General features: G+C 46.1%; 2 protein-coding genes across 5 annotated transcripts in view; one reads left to right on the top strand and one right to left on the bottom strand.

Moving 5' to 3' along the window:
• Nucleotides 1–18,498, bottom strand: part of ITPR1 (inositol 1,4,5-trisphosphate receptor type 1) — a 186,530-nt gene extending 168,032 nt beyond the window's left edge. For 3 of the 4 annotated variants that reach the window (XM_082321382.1, XM_082321385.1, XM_082321384.1), the window contains exon 1: nucleotides 12,668–12,785. The gene's annotated coding sequence lies outside the window, so the exon portion shown is untranslated. Of the gene's footprint in view, nucleotides 1–12,667; nucleotides 12,786–18,420 lie in introns of those variants that run through there. The other variant, XM_082321383.1, reaches the window with a different exon arrangement.
• Nucleotides 18,499–19,592: 1,094 nt separating this feature from the next.
• The window catches only part of SUMF1 (sulfatase modifying factor 1), a 38,307-nt gene continuing 33,514 nt past the window's right edge, over nucleotides 19,593–24,385 (top strand). The window contains exon 1 of the mRNA XM_082321216.1: nucleotides 19,593–19,749. The gene's annotated coding sequence lies outside the window, so the exon portion shown is untranslated. The remainder of the gene's footprint in view (nucleotides 19,750–24,385) is intronic.

Here is a 24,385-nt window from a genome sequence, read left to right as displayed (position 1 = left end):
CTCAGCTCCTCTGAAATCAAATCTGTGTGCATACAGAAGCAAACCATTTGGCTTCAGGTTGCTTGTTTAATGCCAAGTACTTCAGCCACTGCATATGTTCTACAGTCCATTCCCATTCTCTCTTGATAAATGGACAGAAAAACATCACTACCTATTTTAAGATATATGCCACAAAACATCAGAAATATGCTGAGTGACTGAATTAGCATCACTAGAAATACAGCTTTCCCCATTTCCTGACTTGGATCTTAACTATGACCGTCATACTAACAACTTTTAAGCCCTCAAAGTTAAGCTTAGCCTTAAATCAATAGGTCAAAAGGTATCTAAGTCAACAAGAAATGTAGATACTTCCAAACAACCCCTTTTTACAACGGCATTTAAGGTACCCCATTTGGGGTGTGAGGGGGATTAATTTACTGGACTACGTCATTTTTCCTTTAGAAGAGGCAGATGTTCACCACAGCTGTTCCCAAGAGAATATGAAGGTCAAAATTATTGACTTCCATTAGAGAAGTTTTTCTTGGCAAAAAAAAAAATTATCTCAGACCATTGACCAAAAACAGGCCCAAGGATGGACAATCAAATTTCTGCATTGCTTTCCAGAATATAGCCTCAATTTTCTTGTATTTTCTTTATTGAGGAAGACCCCAACGTACCATGCGGTATACCATGATACTGTAACCCTGACATACCATGTTGTATACCATGATAGTGTAACCCCTAAAATAAGCCCTTTTGCAATTTATTGACATTCCCATTAATAAAATGTTTAGCAACTTTACCTATAACCATTATATGGTTATGGATAACAGAAAGGTAGTTCAGGTACACGGTATGATTGAATTTCATTGCCAGTCTGTTCACCAGATCCTTTTTAAATTTTTCTGGGCGAGCTTGCCAAGCCATCACTACAGAGTCGAGTTCTGCTTCTGTGCACCTCAGGGTGCACACTGCCTGCGGCACCACTGAACCCCAGCCTCTCCTATTCCCGAACAGGAGAGCCATGCTCCTCATGCTTCCTGCTGGTCACCAGCTTTGCTGGAGTTAAGACCTACAAAGGGTTGATCTGGCTACAATAACGTAATTTTTTAAGGCTTTTCTCAGGCATGCAGTATTTAGCACTTAGGTCCTCACTCATCCCTTTCTTCTATTCTTTTTGATTACTGTTTTAACACCGATCAGCGTGATGTTATCCTCCAACGCAACAGGAGATACTCGGATGGAGCGTGCCTCTGCTACTCTCATGAAGCATGCTGCCAACTCCAAGTAGAATGAGCCTCTTTGTAAAATACCTATCTATCCTAAGGCTCACCCACAGTCAAAACTGGTATGGTGAACGCTGTCTACATCTTTAATAACTGAACATCTACGTTCTTTTAATAACTGAATACCAAAAGTCAGTCCACTTGACATTTATCTTTAAACATGCTGTTTCTGAGGTTGGCCGGTGCTCAGGAACATGCTGAACTGGCAGATGGAGGGACTAAATGACCCAATAGGCCTCCTTACATGCAAGATTTACAAGTAAAGAGAATAACTTCTAAACTGATTTAACTTACTTCAAAGCTGCTTCTGTAGTCTCCTCACAAGGGACTCGTGACACCTAACAAAATTACTCCACTAATTGATCAATTATTTGCATTAAAAACTAAATGATCAGCTACCACAAATTGAATTGCAAATGTGAATTTTCCATCTCTGATGAGAAGGACAACTGGGGTATCTGAGACAAAAAGTAAAACTGGAAGGTTTTCAAGAGCAAAGTTCCCAGGTACCCAGTCTGAAAACCTTTTATGAACAGCTCTGACTGTCCACGTCAGCTGACCACACTAATCCCCCCAAAATCAGACCTCTATGGGAATCTTCAGCTGGAGAACCCAGAAGTTAAGGCACTAATAATCTGTCATCCTCGGCACATCTATCCAAAGTTCATAGCACAGGCAGGCCACGGGGACTTAAGAGAACAGGGTCCCTCCTGGACATGCCAGCCAAAGCATCCGTGAGCGTCCCCTTGGCCGGGGAGGGGACGCTTCCCTTCCTGCGTCATGCTGGCCAAAGACATGAGATGACCACCAGAAGGCCCCTGGAAGCGCAGGGCAGGAGGGTTCTCACACACACTCTCAGTACCCAGCTCTTACAGCTAAAAGCACGATCACGCTGCTCAAAAAGCAATTGTGCTCAGTAGACAAATACAACCATTACTCTGCAATTTATTTATTTTAGATACGCCAGTGCCAAGAGCAATCGATTAATACTAGAGGAGGGACGGGCCTAAGAGAACGTTTGCAGTTATTGCTACGCGCAATCCCAGTTTTAATGGCATTTTCACATCCTCACAAGAGAGGAGTCCTGCAAGAAATCCATCATGTTCCAGCCATAACACGGCAGTGCCCCAGCCATGGAGCACTGTTGTCGCCTTCCACTTAAACACTGGGGGAAAACAAGATTCCTTCTAGGTAAATTACTTGAAAAATTGAAGGTAAAGAAGTGCTCTGATAAGGAAATGATAGCAGCGTGGCAATATTAGCATACAAATCTAGCAAAAGTGAGTCAGGTTTCTCCAAACAAGTATTCCGAGGCTTAACTCAGGTGGCAGCAATGTTGACAGCAGCAACACAAGATTTTAAAATGTTCTTTTCCCACTAAGCTGAAGATGCTAATTTTGACAGATAGAAAGACAGACTTAATTTTTAAGACGAGAAATGAAATGTGAAATAAAAGTGGACTGTACATTGAGAAGTAGACTATATCTACCCATAGACATCAAAAAATACCTGAAAGATGAACACATTCTACAGTATTTTTTAAGCCTTGACAGCTTGAATTCTTTTAATTATGTTGGTGATGACTTCCTCATGTATATTATCTATATAAAAGTTAGTGTGTCTTTAAGTATGTTTTATATACAGTTTATCTGTACAGGAAAATAAAATTAAGTCTGTTTAAGAAGTTACCCCTAAAAAAAATATATAGAAACCTGCTGAATTTCATGTGAATTGCCAGGTACTGCTTTACAAGTAATTCTGCCAGTCTATAGCTTTGCTCTATGCGACTGGATCTGAAAACACATTAGCTAAATCCAGGCAGTGAATTAAACCCAGGAAAACTTTCTATTCACCCCAAAAGTTTTAGGACTTGCCTTTCCCCTGCTACTCTATACTGCTTTGGTGAGCACAAACCTGTATCACAAGACTCTGAGTTTGGTCTTCTGACTGAACAGAAAGTGCCATAATTATAGGGTTCATTTTTTATTGTTTTCTTACTTACAGGTTATTTTGTGCATATCCTCAAAACAAGCTGCATTTCATATAGCAAAAGCCAATGAAAAGACATACAACCTAAGCACTTTGACAGGGTTTGTACAAAGCCCTTTACCATCAGCACTACCGATCCTCTCCGAACCAAAGGCGAAGTTCTGCAGACTCTCCCTCATAACTGCTTCCACTGGCTTTCGGGAAGACTGAGAGGACTCAGTCATATTTTAGGGCACAAGCAGATCATATGCTTTGCTTGATGGCCTTGAATAAGCCCGTATAAGTTTCATGTAGTCACTGAAATGCAACTCTGAGACACTTCAATCCATTTTCTCATGAAAACACATTTCATAATGGTAGTTAAAGCAGAACTAACAGTGCAAACACTTAGAAATCAAACTGACTGTTAAATATCAAATACCTTAATGAGACAGCTGCTTTTTGAAGATCTCAGAATAGGAAATGCAACTGCTTTGTAAACATTTCACACTAATTTCTCCCATCACTCATCTAGATCTTGATGCAAAATTAGAAAAAAACAGGCTTCAGAGCAATGCTGGAAGTTTGCTTTCCTTGAATAGTGGAGTCAAGGCCCCCTTTTGAAGTCCCTCCTTACAGGGACTGCTTGTAACAAGATTTCTGCAGCATGCTGTTCCTCATCTCAAGCAATTTAATGCTGAAAGGCTTTTCAAAGAATCTGAAGCTATTTTGCCGATGCCATGTTTCACGTCTGCTTTGTGTGGGATTTTAATACTTTAACCTATGACTGCAAATCCTATTTGTAAAATAAATGAGACCAAATATGTCTTATTGCTGATGGTCTGATTTCAGCAACTGGGATACAAATTACTTAATCTTTTTAAGATGGTTCTAATGATGTTTGTTTTGAGCAAAAAAGCTCCTTGCTGTGCCTTGCAGTCCCATGATGTACTCAGTTCTCTATTATCGTATTTTCACTGTGCTTTAGTGCTCAATTAAATAGAGACTGGCAATTTTATTTGTACCGTTACAGAAACTGGAGCAGCACTTTATCAAAGTCTTTTTCACTATTTAGGTTGTTTAGGTAAGAATAGAATCTCAAACTGTACTTAACTGCTTCAACTTCGTTCCTGCAGATAGGAAACTCCACAGTGAAAGTTTAATTTTGCTTCAGTTTTTAACAGAAAAAAGGTCAGAGTTTAAGAGTAGAGAGACAACAGAAAAAGCAAACACAAAGGACTGCTTAATGGCATAAGCTGTTGCCACGCATGTGAAGAATCATCCATAAATTAGCAGATATTGGTAACATTACGTCAAGGCTTGATCAACTCAGAACCCACAAGACCAGATAAGTCAGTGTGTTCAAATCAAATAGAATGGGGTCCCTTAATACTTGTAAAGTAGGCCAAGCAAGCTAACATTTTTTCAAATGCACCCAAACCCTGACTCCCTCGATTTAAGTGAAAGTCCAGTGCTTAAATAATTTGGTAAATCCAAACTTCAGAAGATTACTTGGCCAAAAATTTGGCCCTGTAAGCTTGATCCAACGTTTCTCCTAACTAACGTTTCTCTAATGATTTCCATAGTTTTTTGGATAACACCTACCTAGCATTCTGTATCTATTTTGACAGGTGCAGCTAACTTTTTAAAAACTGAAACCAAAACCTGATGTTTCCCATTCTTATTTCAATAAAAAAGGAAGGTTTCCTCCCCGAGAGCTGTGAGAAAGGTTCACAAGAAGCCCATTAAAACAGCCAAAGCAAGGAGGAAGTGCTCTGTTTAAAAGATCATCTAGTGAATAATCACTCTTCTGGGGCTGCAGGACGAAGCGCTGTCATTTGCAAAGCTTCCAACTTAGCAAATCTAAAAGGAGCTCTTTGCACACACCAGGGAATGACAACCACAACGGATTTTGGGTAGCGGAGCACAGGCAGCTGGGTAAGTGCCACGCTCCAAGCGGGCCATCTCAGGGAAGTTTGTTCACTCCTCAGCTGAGCACCAAGTCAACAGCAGAGCGAAATAAAAATCTTGCAGTTTCTCAACCACCAAGGCTGTTCGTAGCCCGCGGAAAATGACAACAGCACAGGGGACCCACAGCCCCGCCATCTCCAACATCGGGATCCTCGCACGCTTGCTGTGGGAGGCAGCTCAGGAATCACGTTAGGTTTTGAGAGGGTTCAACGCTGCTAATTTTATGCACATGTAGTTACATTTTAGAGATTACACATTAAAAAAAATATCAGTGTGGTACATTTATCTACCACATGATCTTGTTTTCCATTTAACTGCAACTTTTCATGCCCAGGAGCCTGCCATCTGCCGAGAAATTGTCATTTGATGAACCGTTAGATTAAAGAGGAGAAATGCTCTTTCTCAGAGAAAGTATTTTTCCTCCTAACGTTTACAATGCAGCAGATTTTTCTATAGTTTGCAGTCTGAACAGGCAAGATGGAGGGTGTGGAAGAGGGGCAGGAGGAAGCAGCACAGCACTATGACTTTCTCAAGGACACAGAGCGGGTCAGACTCAGAGCCCAGATCTGAATCCAGGTCTCCTGAATCCCCATCCACCGGTTCACACCGCCCCTCTTCTCCCAGGAGGAAACTCAGTCTCATTGCACATCTAATCAAGCATATGTTTCCCCCTTTTCTTGAAGGAAATTGGAAGAGGCATGTAAATTCATACAGCAAGATGATGGCCAAGTTAATTATGTCCTATTCATACTATTAGCCACTCCACAGACAAATTTTTTAATTTTTTTTTTTTACAAAGTTATTCAGAAGTTACTAATTCATAGGTGCAACCAAAGTCGGTTTAAGAAAATGGAAGAAAGAGATAAAGTAACTAATTTTGTTAACTTAAACCTCAATAAATCCTCGATACAGGAAAGCAAACATGCATGATGTCCTTTTCTCCTCAGAAAGAATGCCTGCGTTTTTTTTATTTGCCCACTGGAACCAGACAAGCTAGTTACAGAAAATTCAGGACGAAAGTAACACACTCGTAACAACGCGCTAGGCAGAAGTTACACTTTGACAGTGATATCTTATACAGCAGCCATCAGACTGATGTAAGAAACGCGACTGACGGATCCTGTTGACAGGCATCTGCAGAAAGCTGAAAAAATAACATCTATTTGAGATACGCTGTCGGGGGGGGAGGGGGGAGAGGATCATTTTTTGTTTCAAACCAAGTATGACCTGACAGCATCTTGTTAATCCCATTAAAAGTAAGAAGCACTTACTGAAGTTGATACTTACTGAAGTTCGTACTTACTGGCTCTAACCCTGATGGGAGAAGGCAGCTTAGACATCAGCCTCTGGATGAGGCCCCTACAACCACACTGTGTTTTCCAGCATATTTCTATTAGAAGGAGAGAGTTGGAACGTACCAAAAGAACCAGGGCAACCAGTGTCATGGCGAAAGAGAGCAAGCTTGCTTTATAACACCAACTGGGGTTTGGCCAAGAAAGAAAAACGGCCAGGGAAGAAGAGGGTACAATTTGATTCAGTCCCAATTTTATTTTGCATGGCTGTGTATCTACTGAGGCTTCACCACAGAACAGGCTGTCTCCTACAGCTCCATTCCTCGTATCGAGCCTCCACGCTTCCTTCCTCACAAGATACACACACGCTCTTTAGCAAATGCAATACTCCCTAAATTTACCAAAGTATTTTCCTTCTGTCTGTCTCACTAGCCTTCATCCACTTGCATCTGCTCATCTCCCTCTGACCCTACTTCTCCAACGCTTTCACCCTTCCCATGTCCTACACCTCCCATTTCTCCCTTCACCAATACTGCACCTTGGCGGGGGTTCTCTGGCCTCCATGGTGGCACTGCTGTCGTTTTCCACGGCTGGGCTTTGCTGGATGTCTCCTGGCAGCCTTGGGTCCCCGCTGGCAATAAAGTTAATGCTTTTCTTCCACTAGCAAGTCTCTCCTATTGAAAGGCTTGTAAGTCGCCTCTTGTCTTCCAAGATGCAGCAACCCCTGCAAGGGTAAGCTCGCTGCTCTTCCCTCCTAGACACCTCAGCAGGCATCCAGGTCTGCAGACTAAAACCTAAGTGCTTGTGAGAAGCAGCCGAAGAGGAGGAGCCACTACCAGCACATGATTAGCACGTGTGGAGAACCACTGGTGGCCAGGGGACCTACTTTGAGCCCTGCTGATCTAAAAAAACCCAATGGGCTGGGCTCCCTTACAGATGAAGGCTCCAGTTCCCAGGTTGACTTGTACGTGTTGGCCCCCCAACAGTAATTTTCTAGAATGCAAGCACGAGTCGTTCTTCTGAAGCAAAGGTTCAAAATACTGTACCATCTTATCTCACAAAGAGCATTAGCAACTGAATCTACTTAACCCTTACAGACTGAGGAGTGGCCAAGGACTGCAGAGTTATTTTAATAATAAGTTTTCAATTAACCCTTTATATCAGGCATCATCAGCCAACTCAGGTACGTATCCGCCTTTGTGTCCATGCATCTCTTCTCGGAGTGGGATGCAGACAGGACGTATCCAGACTGCAATCAAAACATTTTTCTTCAGAATTTCTTGGCAGATTTCTGCATTTCTGAAGAAGTGGATAGGATGGGCCAAGGCCCAAAAGGGATGTTTGTAAAAGTTTCATACTAAACTGCTACTAAACAATTCTCATAAATTAAAAAAAAAAAAAAAAGCTACAGCCTTTTGGCAGTAGCCATTTTTTGGCCTACTGTGTTCAGAAGTTTCTTACATGTACAGGCACAGAGATTACTGTCTTCTGACTGCAGACACACGGCAGGAATGAGGGGAGAATGAACTGTCTGTGCGCATCACTGCATTTGGATCCAGTAACCAAGCCTCTTTCCTTATAGCTTAGTATCAGATTACTCCAAAAGCAGAAACATTATCTAACATCCTAATGCAGAAATTTGCTTCATCTGGCATTCATTTTTCTCAGAGCTATTCACCATCCTTTGATAACCTGTTCAGCTGAACGATCAGCGAGATATGAACACTCAGCTTTGTGCAACACTCCTCACGTTGGCATTTTGGCATGTGAGGATGCAGTTACATTGCCACAAGCCATAAATCAGCAAAATAACACATACTTCCATGCACATTTCTAACACATTTTTCTCTCTAGAGGGTTAACTTGCTCAGATTTGAAGTGACATTTTATTCTCCATGTAACACTGTTAGGAAGGAAAAATAAGTTCTGATCTCAGTTTTGATAGGCTTAACCAAAACCACAACTATGAAAAATGAAACTCTTCTGAGTTCAGAATCCACTGCTGAATTTTGCAGCTTTCCTCATTTGAATTACAGTTCCTGTAGTCTTCATTTTATCTTATTTTTTTTCCCAAAAGGAATTTGGTCCCATAAAACACAACTGCTCTGAAGACTTGGAAACGTACTTTCTCAACAGGTACAGAACAAGCAAGAATAACACATGCTTCCTGAGGTTGCCTCTGCCAATCTATTGAGCAGTTGCAGCACCCTGGAAAGAGGGTTCTGCCTCCATACCCAGCCACTGTCCATCTCTGCCAAGACAGAGAACCAGGCAATAATCGCTGTAGTGCTTTTGTAGCGTCCATTGGGAACAGAAACCAGAGAGGAATATTGAGCCAGATCAAGGCTCGTGCTGTTTGGCATCCTGCCTCCCGCAGCAGCCTCTGGGAGATGCACAGCGGAAAAGCACAGGAATCATTTTGAATAGCTATGGACACAGACAGGATCCGGCTTAGCAGCCCAGAGGCACTGCCCGCTAGCTTTTCAAGTCTTCTCCTTTACAGCACCCAGTAAAGCAGCACCTGTCTGTACCCAGCATAGGCCACTACATGAAACTGCTCAATGGCTTTTAACTCATCTTCTGAGTTATCACATAAAGACAGCAGAAAAAAGGCTCCAGGCTACTGAAGCAACAGAAAACAGCAAAGGTGCTATCTCAGCAACAGAAGAAACTAATTTGGAATGTACTGTAAGGCAGATTTTTACGAAACGAGATTAATACCATGGTCGCATTGTGACAGAAACGTTACATTTACATAACTTTCTAGCAGCACACCATTTTCTACCTCTAAACCCCTCTGGTCTCCATAAGCTGCTTTGGTGAAGCTGCCTTCCCTCACACTCACCCACGGGCGAGCGAGCAGCTCGTCTACCAGCTACTACAGAGCCACTACCCTCATCCCACCTCCCACGGGATCTTGAGATTCCTCCCGTCTTTAAGACATAATCCTACAACTATCTTATATTTATGGGGTAATAATGGCTCAAAGACTCCTAGTACGCTCTGCAACTTGACACATCAGATACTCCTAAGGAGTACGCTATGCACTGAAGAATTACCATGCACAGCATCACAGGGGAACAGCACAGTCAACAACACAACCAGAACAGGCTACACCTGCTCTTCCGACTGCTTCATCGAAGGGCAGGTACAAGACAAAGGCTCCAGATACCCGCGTGCTCTTTTAAGCCTGCTTTATAGCACTGAAAAAGAAGTTTTGCCTCAATGCTGTCCATTTCAGCAATTTATCAGGAGAGACCAGCTCATCTTACAGGAGGCAGCTGAGAGTAGTTCCCGCTTCCAGAATGGGCTTCTGGACCACACCAGTAGGTATCTGATCAGCCACCGGGACTCCTACCTTTCCCCTGGCGCACACGCACACAGTACTGGAGGAGCTGGAACCTTGCTTGCACATTTCATCCAAAATCTGCCACCCTTGCAGATGACTGGCCATCTCACACTGCCACGTTGTAATGCTCATTCAGCACCTCCTTTACAAGGAGAGTTACTATAAAATTAGACCAAGACATCACACCACACAACAGCAGGATGTCATGGTTTGCAGGTCTCACTCTAAGTTGCAATGGCACTTTTGAGCTGCCAGGACTTGAGATTATGTCTTCACTTGAACATGACTTTTCCACTTTCTAGTCTACCTCACACACTGAGGTGATGTGAGAGGATTGACAGTGCCATGAATAAGATCACATTACACCCCTCATTTATAACCAGAGACCATAGCTGTCCTTTATACCACCCTCTGCCCTGGTTATCAGTCCTAGTATACCTCTTTCATCCAGCCGTTCTTACCCAGACCTGCAGAAGAAACCAAAGAACTAAAGAAATGCATGAAGTGCTCACCCCTTCAGTGTTCTTCACTAGGGCCTTTTCCACCCTCCAATGATGGTGTTCAGGACTAGCAAATCTCAGAAAAATATACTATTTCCCACAGTTAAGCTCCACCCCACAATTACAAAGACAAACCAAAGTTAGTCTTGCTGCTTGTTTACTTCCTAATTTATGAACCCCTGTAAGAGGAAACCAGATCACTCCCTATTTCAAGGCTTAATCAACGCTGCAAAACAAGCAGATGAGGAGACAAACTAAGCAAACACTTTAATCTTAGGGTGGAATAAGGTATTTTAACAACAACAACAACAAAAAATGTTATTGACAAACAAAAGATGGCTTAAAGAACACATTAGAAATAACCAGCTCAGCAAACAGCTTACTTGACAGCACTCTTCTAACAGCTTGTTTTGAAAAACACCAGAACTGTGTTTTTCATTTCCACAATGACTCCTTTTTCGGTTTACACACACTGACAACTACACATTTACACAATTTCAAGTCACTGGTTTCCACAGCAGTCAACTTTCACATTTGTTTCATCAAGTGTCCTGTTACACTGGAATTTTTGGCCTGATCGATGCCACCAGTTTTCTCCACTCACTGACCAACCAGTGCTGGACAACCAACGCTTTGCTACAGTCACAACGCCATGCAATACTATTATTGTTTCAGGCACTGACCTTACACCGGCAAAATCACTGAGCATTTAGAACCTGGAATATTTGCTGTGCGAGGAAATTGGCATAAAGCAGAGGTTCAGAAAATAAACAAACAAAAAATCCAGTGCCTGGTAGCCCGTTAACTTAGCCACAAAGAAACCACTGAGGGAAAGAAATGGGTACTGGCTTCACATCGCATCCCACACTCATGCAGCTGAACCCTGCGAGGAAAGCAATTCAGATGTGGGCCTTTGGACTGGGCTCTGAGTCAGCGAGTCTTTTGGCTCAACAGGTTTGGAAGCCCTGGGATACCAGGCAAATTTCCGAGCATAGGAAAGGAAACTCAAAGGCAAATAACAAAGTGCACATTTAAGAAATAAAACACATGCACGGGTACTGGCCCTTATTAATAAACAAAACGAACAGCTACCACACACGCACACTACTCCACACACAACTTCGAGTCACTAAATCTTCACAAGGCAAGGATCTGGAGGGTATTAGCCACGTTTTCCCTTCCTGATTTGTGAGCAGCAACACCACAGCCCAATCGATCTGCAGTTGAGCGGGCACATCCGAACCGTTGCACGGCGCATAAGGCGATACATTTGATGCAGTAATTCAAACCTTTCACCTGTTGGAGATTTTTTATACAAACTACTGCGAGCCAGACTGAACCCACATGGGGCAAAGAGGTTTTATACTGGAGGGCAAAGCCTGACTGACCCCAAGCCGTCGCTGCTGCATCGAGCCCACTGCTGCACGCAGCTCTACAGCGAAGCGCCCCTGCACCCAGCGTAACACAGCAAGGGCGCGTGGAGCAACAGGCGCACGTAGCCTCTCTGCACAGTCAGAGGAGCCATAAGGCAGTCCTCGGCCCCAAAACAACCAGCGTAACTCGCAGTAATTGAGCTTTTAGCACGAAGGTATAAACCCGCTCAAAATTACAGCGCATCCCGCGTACATGGGGAATGCACATGTGTCCCCTCCCCCCCGCTGAAGTCCAGTTATTGTAGTCCAGGAAACAGCTAAATATTTGGCCTGTCAGACCAGTCACCGAGACCCTCAGAAACATCCACCCACGGTTGCCCAGCTTTTGACCATTTAAGAATAAGATCGCCCATAGCCAAGTCCCCATCAGCGCTCGCAAGTGTTTACATAACGCCAAACATCCCTTGCAACTCTGCCTCAAGTACGAGAGCAAAAACACGGGGAAAGTTGGAGCGGGCACGCCGCTCTGCCGCCGAGGCCTCGGCCGTCCCGCCGAGAGGAGCGGCGGCGAGCCCCGGCCGGCGACCCCGGCCCCGGCCCCCGCCCGGCCCGGCCGCGCTCAGCCCTCCGCCCGGCACGGCTGCGCGCCCGCGGGCGCCGCGGAGCCAGGCTCCGCTCCCCGCGGAGCCGGGAGGGCGGGGAGGTCTCTGCCCCGTCCTGCGGGGGCTCCCGCGGCCGCGCATCCCCGCCGAGCGCCGCTCCGCCGGCCCGGCCTCAGCACCGGCTCGGTGGCGGGCGGCATCCCCCGGCCCCCCCGCCCCGCCCCGGGCGGCCCCGCGCCCGCAGCCCAGCAGCGGCCCGGGGAAGGGGGCTGCCCCGGCGGCCAGAGCGGGGCGGGCTCGCCGCCTCCCTCCCTCCCTAGCCGCTGCCGCAGCCCCGGCCCTACCTGGCTCCGGTGGCGGCGGGGCGGGCTAGCGGCGGGGCGGGCTAGCGGCGACTCGGCAGCCCCATGCTGGCGGCGCGGCGCTGCCCGGTCCCGTTAGGATGGAGGCTGCGCCGAGCTCCCCCCGCCCGCCGCCGCCTCAGCTGCACATCCACATGGTTACTGCGCTCGGAGCTCGCCGCCGCGCCTTATATACCGCGCGGGGCTCTCTGGGTAGCGGAGTCCTGGCGGCGCCGCGCCGCCGCGGGGGAGCGCCCGCGCGGGACTACAACTCCCGGCGTGCCCCGCGCCGCGCCCGAGCCGGCGGGACGGGGCGACCCCCGCCGCGGTGCCGGCGCCGCGGGCTCCCCGGGCCGGGGCTCCGCCGGCTGTCGGCCCCCGCCGGCGGCCCAGGCTCTCGCAGGTCTGTGTGTTCAAAACGTGCGGCGGCTCGGAACTGTATTTCGTCCGGGGGGGGGGGGGGGGGTCGCAGAGAGCCCTGGCACCGTGCGGGCGGCGGGAGACGCGTGGGACAGCGCTGCCGAGGCGCCCAGCGCGGAGCAGCGGGACGCAGCGGCACGGTGTTACCAGCCGCGTGAACTGCGAGAAAATCAAGCCAGGAAGAAATAAACGCTTAGTCAATGCAGGTCTTCGCACGGTTTGGGAAGCGCAGAAGAGCGGAGAGATCCCGCTTAAGCCCCTGCGCTGACAGAGTAGGGACTGAGATTTCGCAAGGTTGGTTGTGCACGCTGCTCCCGCTGCTGGGGCAATTCAGCTCCTGGAAGAGCAGGGCCCTTTGCTGTGCGGAAGTGTGGTAACCTGGGGCACACCAGCTATTTCGCAGAAGAACAGTTTAAAACTTTGAAAGCAGTGAGTTTTACTTGGTTTCCTCTTCAGTAAGACTATCTGGCATAGGGATGCGCTAACGTTAATGCCTGTCTACTGACAACGTGACTTCAGCCAGAGTGACCAGCAGTGATAAAAAATAAGTAATGTTTCCTTTTATTTATTTTATTATGCAATCATTTGTCCTTAAAATATTAGTCAAGGTATATTGTCCAAGACAATACTGTAATTTTTATGCCCTTCGTGGGTACAAGCTGCTGTGTTTGGCAGCACAAAGTGCCTCGCTGAAGCGGGCGCGATGTTTGCGCAGCAGAACTGCTGTATCACTTTAACTGGCATAAGGTGAAGAAAACGCTTCCCTCCTCTCGCTTCCACCCGCGCCTACCTGCTGCCTCAGATCACGGGTGGGAAATGGTGTGCAACCGCTCCCGCCACGCTCGCGCCTTGTTTCCCTCTCGACAGCAGCGCACCGCCGCTGGAGAAAGGGAGCAAGTCTGGATCTGCCAGCGGTCCGATTCAACACAACCTACCGCTATATTGGTTCTTCATTAAAAAATAACACCAGAGGAGTTGTGATTATGGCTACCAAGCAACAATAGGCAGAAGTTGAAGTCCATGACTTAGGAATTTAAGCGAAGGTCAGTGAATAGAGTTGCATCATTTTCATAAATGGCTGCAATACTACAAGCCATTAGTCATCAGAAATTTGGCAGAGTAATGGTGCCTAATATCATTAGGTAATCCTAATGAATTCTCATGTAATCAAATCTAATCTCTGGATGAGTTTAGTAGGCTGAGGACAGTGAACGGCTAGAACGTCTGGTGCTCTATGGCAGTGGCATAAGGGCTGTCACAAAGAGCTTTGCCCACTGAACGCCTTTAGCAGTATGCCTTGCAATATCTTCATTACCGAGTGCTAAATAAGAGCAGCAGCAGTATGTCAGAAATCGCGTGTGATGTAAGCCACGGTTTGGGGGGATTTCCCACAGACAGAGGATGAAGGGGTCCCCCAGTCACACCCACCCTGACAGTATGAAGTTCTGTGAATATGGGGTGCACAGGAGACAGCAGAGGAAACCTGGGGACATTCTGCTCTCTCCCAAAGCCTCAGTTCGTTGTCCGAAGGGTTGCCTACATCTCTCCATGCTTCTCCTACAGCAGTCATGTCATTTGTCTCCTGCTCCTTCTGCAGCCTCCCAGTCCTCTGATCTTGCAGCCTCTCCAGAAGGTAGAATATCAAAGGCTACATTTTCTCTCATGGACTACATTTGCTTTGGTGTCTTGGTCAGTTCTTCAAAGGCTGTGGAGTTTGTGCTACTGAAGGCCCTTCAGCCAAAATACCGATCAAGTACTGCAAAGAACTTGCTGGATTTGAAGGGGTACTGGCAAAGACAAGATAATCATGAAAATTTCCAACAGTGGACAATGTTTCCATTTCTCTTTGGGAACTTGCTTTGGGCTGCTGCTGCAGGCACGGTGAGTTCATAAGGTTCCTATAATCTTACAGCTTTAAGAAGAGACGAAACAGTAGGGCAGTCTGGGAATGAAAAATTTCACACTCAGAAGCACCGTAGGATTATTCTCTTAAAGCAACTGTTTCATTGATAATGTGAACTACAGCAGGTAGCCCCTGAGATGGGGAGTCCGATTTGCTCAGTAGCAAACAAGGGGTTGGGCTTCGATCACACGCACACACACAAAGCGGGTCTAAGAACTGCTCAAGAATTCGGAGAGGAAACAGTGAAAAAAATACTACTTGGTAGATAGCCCTTCAGTCTTTAGAGTGTTATAATATAAATGTTTAGCCCAATCACATATGTGATTTGAGTCACAGGAAAACACCTTGCCAGAGATTTTTTTTTTTTTTTTTTTTTTGCTATTGGAGAACTCTGTTCTTTTTCTCCTTTTTGAACCTTATTCTGCTCCATTGCTACCTTATTTGTAGCAATTATGTGAATTCAGCATTGATGAAAGATATGAAGTTTGAAGTCTTTTATTTGCCAAGAATAAGAACAATGTTATCTTGTTTTATGCTGCCGAATTTGCAATTAACTGTTGAATTCTTTGGACTATTTTGGACGGAAAGCAATCCAGCCCGCTGGGTGGGTTTGCACATTTTTTTGTCTCTGCTGTTGGTTCAGCTGCACCATCAGCAGCCCTGGAATTAAATTTAGAACAGAAGATATTCCAAGCAGCCACCAGGACTCTAAGGATCAAACTGTCTAATCTTGCTCGTGGCTGGTCTTCATGATGAGGTAGATGATCACAAAAGCTTCCTGTCGTCAGAGCTTTCCATGCCAGCACTGCAGCACTAAGAGATGAAAAACACTACTAACAACAGGGACAAATGCTAGGCAACATCTCAGCTTTTCAGCTAAGTGCTGAAAAGTCTCTCATTTCTATAATATTTTACTAACAATGAAATCAGTATCTTAATCCTGAAGCATGGTACACTCAGTGCGAGGAAAGAGAATAACTAAACCCTGTGTGGAAGAGATTAGCTGCCTGTGAACAAATGACTTCGGAGCACAAACATGATCAATACATAACACCAGCAAAAGTTCTCAGAAGTCCTCAGGATTACAAACTAGGAGTTGGATGTTGCTCAGAAGCTAACTGTAATTGTAATTATTTCATCTAGTCTCCTGAGAGAATAAGGAACGTAAACTTTCCCGATGGAAGTACACAAATGATGCAGAAAAGAATTCTAGGAAAATGAGCAATGAGAATATGTGGGCAAGATACACTAGAGAACAGTCCCAGCTCATCAGAAATTAGCCGATTTTCTTCAGTTTCATCATGACACAGCCAGAATCCCATTGCTTTAATAAGGGGAAGTTATCCTGGCAGACTGTTTTCAGTTCTAGAAGACTGTAGAATTTGGATACCTAGATTTTGCTGTTATTTCAGTAAATTGCATTGGAAATTTAGAAGGAGAAAATAAGTTATATTTACTTTGCCTTTTCATAGAGTTTCATTAAAGCACGGGGCTAAGATCACTGTTTCAACATAAAAGGAATGTTTACATTTTCTTACCCTGAAGCAGCAAGGGTTGATTTTCTAATTAAATTTGTATTCATTTGTTTTCCTGCACTCTGTGCTTTTCTAAGTACGTCACAGGGCAAAAGGGACTAATGATGGATAATTGAAATGCATGCTTGTGAAGACTGCCAGCACTGTCATTTTACACACAGTAAAATTTCATACAGCAAATAGAGTTGAGTACTGTTCCTTTCTAGCACTAATATAAAACAACCAAAAACCCCACCCCTCCTTCACTATGGCCATGCTTCTTTTTGCTGCACGGTCCTAATCTGTACAGGGAAAAATTATATTAAATATTTTGAATTAATATCCCACAGAATGAGTAAAGATTTCGTTCAGCATAGTGGAGGATCCAGAAGAAGATCCATTCTGCTGACAGTTCTGAACAGAAGCTCCCACGCAAAGTAAAGATTTACATGACTGTTGTGGTTTAACCCGGCAGGCAGCTAAACACCACATGCTGTTCGCTCACTCCCCCCACAGTGGGATGGGGGAGAAAATCAGAAAAAAGGTAAAACTCATGGGTTGAGATAAAGACAATTTAATAGGACAGAGAAGGAAGGGAAAATAATAATGATAAAAGAATATAAAAAACCAGTGATGCACAGTGCAATTGCTCACCACCTGCTGACCGATGCCCAGCCTGTTCCCGAGCAGCGGCCATGCCGCCCGCCCCCCAGCCAACTCCCCTCAGTTTTTTGTTTAGCATGATGCCATACGGTATGGAATATCCCTTTGGCCAGTTTGGGTCAGCTGTCCTGGCTGTGCTCCCTCCCAGCTTCTTGTGCACCTCCAGCCTCCTCACTGGCAGAGAAGTATGAGAAGCTGAAAAGTCCTTGACTTAGTGTAAGCACTGCTCAGCAACAACTAAAACACCAGTGTGTTATTCAACATTATTCTCATCCTAAATCCAAAACACAGCACTATACCAGCTACTAGAAAGAAAATGAACTCTGTCCCAGCTGAAACCAGGACAATGACAGAGCACCAAAATCTTCAACAACTACAGTGAACCACAGCAAAAATGAAGGAAAACAAGGGCATTACCAGTTCCCTGATGTCGAAGGCATTGACAGTTCTGGATTGAGACAGCTGATCACCATCTGCCTTAGTCTATGTACCTTGACTGTGCAATGCCTACTTGGGAATACAAAAGCAGTGCACCCTTTCCGCCTGTGAATGAAATAGCAGGACTTTGGATTTATGTCACACAAGAACGCAGGCATCTGCACTGGCTACTCCCCCAGCTCCTTAGCAGGGGGACAGTGAGTGGGAAGAGCCTTTGCTCTGATCACAAAGTCCCAGCCAGTCGAGCTGGCACAGAATGGGGTAGTAATTTGCTTCTTGCTACTAACAGCAAATTGCTACCTCTCCCAAGAGCAAAGTAGGAGGCCATTGTGCCTCTATAAAGTACCTTTCCATTCCTGATCTGCTTGGCTTGTACGCTAGTATGTTGCCATTCACCTGGCTTGTGACAAATTGCTTCTCAGTCACCTGAACTGAAAACTCTTGTAAAAAAAACCCAAAACTGCAGTAACAGGATTTGATGTTCACTTGGAAAGAAAAGCAGGTTGCTCCTTTTCCCTCTCCAGTGATGATTTTCCCCCTTCCATGGTGATGTTTTTGCCATAAAGACTGGTTGTGTCATACTTGGTAAAATCCATTTTTAAGTGTGATAATTCGAAATCCCAGGATAGATACACAAACAGAAGTGCCCAAGGAATTTACCATTTCTTCATTTTTTCCTAAGTCCTTATTCTGAAATGATGCTGAGTTGCATCATTCCCCATTAATAAAGGAGAAGAGGGTTTTCTTAGGAGGAAGGCAGGTACATACTCTTACATTGCATACTGCTATTGAACACAGTCAAAGGTGTAAGCACTTACTTTTTGGGCCTTAGAGCTGCACCTTGTATGAGTCTCTGACATTAATGCTATCTACATGTTGTTGGCTGTCCTTCAGCTGCAGTTTCGTTGCAGCAATTTGCTGCAAAAGAGAAAGAAAGAAGGAGCTTAAAACACACATGAATACTGATGGCCTCAGCCAGAGGCCAAGGCCACGAGAATACTATCTTTGGCGCAAGTTACTAGCAATGATTTCCAAGAGAGTTTACAAAGGGCCAGTCCTCACTTCTGCTGAGCAATACCTCCACAACTTGAACTTCCCCTTACTGTATTGTTAAGTAACATAATCGGTCAACTACAATGACCCCTAGTTGCAGTTTTTGACATCTCAAAGTGAGAATACTTAAAGGTAGCATCTCTATTTCCCTATTTGCTACCCATGGAGGTGAAATGAGCACTCAACGACTGTGTTGTGCCAAGGGATTATATTGATGGATAGTTAAATTATTTTTGGGAACACAGACCTATCTGCATTCATTTCACGTACATATTTTTCTCAAGAATGTTAATTGTAACAAGTATGGGACCTACATCTCGAATAAACTTGAATACCATCTACATTAAATACTATCCGTTAGGTGCCAGAGCCCTGGGTACAGTGGCTGTGCAACAGCACAGGTCTCCGTGCTTTATTTAGGCCACCTTTGCTTCAGCAGCTCGTTATTTTCGGAGGAAGGCCAGGCAAACTTCACATCCGAGCGGGGAACGCCTGGGGCGGGAGGCGGCGGGCAGCGCCTGGCGGGCCGGGACCGATGCCTCCCCGCTCCCTCGCTCGTCTCAGCGCCTCACGTACCTGTCGGAGACAACGCAAACTCTACAAGTATCTCTGCGCCTCGCCTGCCGTGGCACCGGCCCGGCCCGCCGGGCGCTCGGGCAGAGCCGCAGGCTGCTCTTCGCGGGACTGCCGAGGCGCCTGCCCGCGGGGTCCCCGCGGGGGCCGAGCCAGGCGGCAGCGCCCCAGCTCCCCCTGAGGTGCGCGAACAGCCTCCCCGCCGGGCGGGAAGGGCGGGAACGCCCCCGCCGGGCCGCCGCGGCAGGCGGCGGTGCCCCTTTAAGGCGCGGCTCGTCACCTGACCGCCGGCGGCACGTGGTGCCTCCGCCAACATGGCTGCGCCCGCGGGAGCCCGCGCCCGGCTGCCCGGCCGCCTCTTCCTGCTGCTGGGGCTGGCGGCGGCCGCCGGCGCGGCTGGGGAGGCGGCACCCGGCGGGGACTGCGGGTGCAGCGCCAGCCGGCGCGGTGACGGGCGGGAGGGAGCAGCGCGGCGGTACTCGGCGGCGGCGAGCGGCAGCCGGAGCGCTGGGCCCGGGCCGGTGAGCGGCGGTTGTCGCCGCGCCCTGAGGCGGGAGGCCGAGCGCGCTGAGGAGGGGGCGGGCGGCTGCGGCGGCCCCGCGGGCTGGGCCGGGCCGGGCTGTGGGGCGTCCCCGGCGGTGCTGGGCGAAGCAGGGCCTCCTGTGGTGCTCGGGGGGTGACGGAGAGCCCCGGGGGCGCGGGCTGCTGTGTAGAAACTCAAGCTGAAGCTGCTTCGCAGCCCTCTTGGGCCTAATTCGTGAGAGCCTCTGCTCGGGCACGGGTGCCTCGGCTGGTCCCATCTCGCTTTTCCAGCTCAGAGAGCCCGAGCGTCTCCCGGGCCGTCAGGGTGCTCCTGAAGACGGAGAGCGGCCTGGGCAGCGGTGCCCATGTCCTGGTGGCCTTCCCTGCGTCCCCGCCTGTGTCCGCCCCGGCCGCTCCTCCCTGGGCAAAGCTGAGATGTGACAAACCGATTTGAGGTGTTTTTCTCGGCTGCTTGTTTTGGCAGGCCTCCCTGCACCTTTAGCTGGCCAACACTGGGCATACACGTCCCAGAGTACTTGCGTAAGTGTGGTTGTCCATTGCCATACGGCCCAGGGCGGCGGTAGCTCTGTTCGTGTAGTCCCTTCCTTAGTGAACATCACTACTACTGTGGCTCTGGTGTGTATGTCCATCCCCCCATCTCTTTTAGGTCTGTGTTGGTATCCATGGAATTGAAATGCTGACAAGTGGTATGTCAGGTGTCTTGTGTGTATTTCAGCAAAGCCGTCATTTATGTACCTATATCTAGATATCTTTTCAGGTTCTCTTCAAGTGAAAGTCTCTTTAATTGCTTATTCTTTTCTATTGCTGCTGCTGTTGCTGCTCTTCTGAAAGACACCATCCAGAGCTGAATGTGCCTTCCTGATGAAGGCAGTGTTTAACGTGGGTTGATGTGTGTCCTGTTTTCAGCTGGGATAGAGTTAGTTTTCTTCTTAGTAGCTGGTAGAGCGCTGTGTTTTGGATTTAGGATGAGAATAATGTTGATAATGCACTGATGTTTTGGTTCTTGCTGAGCAGAGTTTACACCAGTCAAGGACTTTTCAGCTTCTCGTGCTCTGCCAGGTGCATAAGAAGCTGGGAGGGAGCATAGCTAGGACAGCTGACCCAGACTGGCCAAAGGGCTATTCCATACCATATGGCATCATGCTCAGTATATAAGCTGGGGGAAGAAGAAGGAAGGGGGGGACATTGGGCGTGATGGCGTTTGTCTTCCCAAGTCACCGTTACGCGCGATGGAGCTCTGCTTTCCTGGGGATGGCTGAACACCTGCCTGCCGCTGGGACGTAGTGAACGAACTCCTTGCTTTGCTTTGCTTGCGCGCGCGGCTTTTGCTTTACCCATTAAACTGTCTTTATCTCAACCCACGAGTTTTCTCACTTTTACTCTTCTGATTCTCTCCCCCATCCCACCGGGGGGAGTGAGCGAGCGGCTGGGTGGGGCTTAGTTGCTGGCTGGGGTTAAAGCACGACAATGTGCTATGACAGTGCTTACTGCAAAGGGATGCTGAGACTTTTTGTATCATTGGAGACCAAATGCCTCAATGGATAAGATATCTTCAGTCATTAGAAATGGGATTGCTGTTTCAATTCATGAAAGGTGCTAGTAAACTTTGGCAGACAAAATTATATCACAGCAGACTTGGTTCTTGTTCTTGTGTGAGATGGCTTGCAAATAGTAAAAACATGAGGGGCTGCCTCTCTAATTGGCAGTATATCGTGGTATAACACTGGGAAGCTGTGTTGGCTTGGAAAAAGCCTGTGTCACACAGGCAGTGTGTTACCAAGTAAAGGGAAGGATGTACAGAGGTAATTATGACTTTACTACTGCAGGCTGCACTTAAGAAATTTGCGAATATTTAAAGAGTATGAATTAAATAATCCATATTGCACTTGGGCTCTATGTCACTAATATAAGTTGCATGTAATAAACTTTGGCATTTCACTGTGGGTCTCACTGTAGGGTGAAAAAAATCATTTGACTCTTACTTCATGCAAGGAAGCTGGCAACTTCAACAGCAGATAATGAAAACTAATTGCTGCTGGATTTTAAGCTGTAGTCACAAATAACTTGATTATGCTTAGCTGGAAAACATTTTTACCAGAAGGGAAGTGAGGGGAAAAATTGGCTTCTACCTCAACCACAACTGAGATGAATTATTTCTGCTACGTCTTTAGAAATGGGGAGCTAGTACTTTAGTGGGTCTGCTCTACATTACCGTAATACTTTCAACACAAGTATTATCATAGGCAAATGTGGTCCCTGTTGTTGAAGTTGAGCTGCATGTGCTAGCTAAGTAATACTGTGAAGACACAGGCAATTTTTGTTGCACGCTCTACCTAATACAGTAAAGGATGTATCTGTCAGCCTCTGCTGTTGGATTTCTGCCTCCATAGTTCAACTTTGATATTTATTAGAGATTACTTCCTCAGTTTTAGCTACTGGTATTTTAAAACTGGATGTTAAAGCTGCTTAATTGACTATACAAATGTGGTTTCTGGATGTGATGTCTATGCAGAAAATCTGTTCTTTACTTAGTGTTGTATTCCACCATTCTCAGCTGAAGAGCACTGTCAGATGTCTGAGCCTTGCAGCCTATGATGTGGTGTTATCATAAAGCTGGCTGTCAAAGGCAGGTTCTATTTCCAAACAGGAGGTGGAGCTGTGAAATGAGCCTTGGTGGGGGAGGATAACCCTGTGGAATCAACATTTGGTATCAGTGTTGGACACAACATTGGTTGACATGCCAGAAGTCTCAGTTGTAACTGTGTGAGAGGGCTGCAAAAGCAGAAGGTTCATAAGGAAGCCTCTGGACATTCCTAGCGGAACATACACTGGCAATCTATTGAGATTTTTTAGGTTTTGGAAATGAATCTAGGCTGCAAAGCAAGAGTTAATTTTTCACATGCTTTTAGACAGCAGCTCACTAGTGAGCTCTGAATCTTGCTTTGAAGACTGCTTCAAGGAGTTGTTTTAGCTACAGTGGGTTGGAATGAGATTGGAAGGAAGGGAGTGGTGCAGCTTTGTACCACATTGTCATTCGCTAAGTCCTAAAAAATGTAAGCAAATTTATCCTGAAGCCCTTTTATGGATTCAGTTAAAGGCAATCTGTAAGTGCTCAGATTCTTTTTAGTGGAGAAAAAGTTATGAGGATGCAGCTAGCTTCAAATGTGATTAGTTCAAAGGAAAAAGTATTTGTAGCACTTCTTACAGGCCTTTTGCAAGTTGTGTGAATTTTAAGTGTCGCTGGGAGAGACCCAAGCAAAAGGAGAGATCTATAGTGGAGAAGAAACAATGAAATTGGATATGTAGGGTTATGTCAAATACTCCAAATTCTCTTAAGAATAGGGAGAGGTGCTAGATAGCTGATGTGAACATAAATAACAGTAAACTCCAGAAGCTGGAATGTAACTAATGATTCTTTTTGTCTTGCTGGTTTGTGAGTCAGTGTGGGCATCTGGATAAACTGTTTTGGTGAAGCATCGAACTTTATGAAGAGAATCTTGTGAAGTAAGAAAAAAAACCCAAGAAATTTCAACTATTGAAGCATCAAGGTCCTATAATCTAGGCCGTGCTGCAAAATGGCTATATGTACAAAATCCATGTTTGGTTCTGTGAACCCGCCTCTTCATCTAAATAATGTTGCATCAGTTCACATTTTTTACAACCTTGTCTCTACAGTTTGGCTACTTTTAATGTACATGTTGCATACTGTGTTATTCCACTATATGTATATGGAATTTTGTTTGAACTCTCATACATCTAAAACCTAGGCTTCTTTTTCTGTCAGAAGGTGAAGGTAGCTCAGGAATACTGAAAAGAAAAGAGTTTTCTTCCCCAATTCTTTCATCTGTGATGATGGGTTGGGTAGCTTCTTGGCAAGCGAGCTCTTGGGTAGTGTCAGCCTTTGAAACATCACCTGCCCGTTGGGAAGATGTTATGCATCCTGAGCTGTCATTCTTCATTCCAGCACAGGCTTCTGAGCAGGGATCATGGGTGCTCTTGTTTTTTGGGTGAATTGCTCTTGGGTGAGGAGTGCGTTGCTCAGTCTGTGGTCTTTAGAGGGCTCTCAGGAAGCATCTGATGAGGCATAACAAGACCTCTGGAACCTTTGTCTTCCTGGAAAGAGCCCATGAAATCTGAGGGAAAATGTGTTTTGTTTCTCTGGAAACTGGCTGAGGCCTTAAAGGGAAAGCATTTTGTTGAAATAGTTAAAATGTTTATTCTGTCACTCATCCTTTACTTCTGAAGCTTGAGGCTCTTGCCCAAGGCCAGTCTTCCAGAGGAGTGGAATATAACTGACTTGAAAGTTTGTCTCATCTTTGGCACATAGAGCTGCAGGTGCTGTGTCTACCTGCCAGTTAGCAGCATGGTTGGTAATAAAATGCTGCACGTGCCTGTTATTAAATGAAACACCACGTGTAGTTAGTACGCAAACAAGCATAGGCTTGTCTACAAAAGAGCACTTTACAGTTTCATAATCTCCAGATTCTTCATTGATGCATCAAGCCTTCCTAGGAATAGAGTGGAATGCCAAAATTCCTCATCTGAAAATGAGGAGAAAGGACTCTGGATTGTTTCTTGGCTCTTAGGTTCAGTAAGGGAACATGTCTCTCCTCA

Source organism: Platalea leucorodia (genome assembly GCF_965183815.1).
Source record: "Platalea leucorodia genome assembly, chromosome: 9".
Lineage (NCBI taxonomy): Eukaryota > Metazoa > Chordata > Aves > Pelecaniformes > Threskiornithidae > Platalea > Platalea leucorodia.
This window is presented reverse-complemented; position numbering and strand designations above follow the sequence as displayed.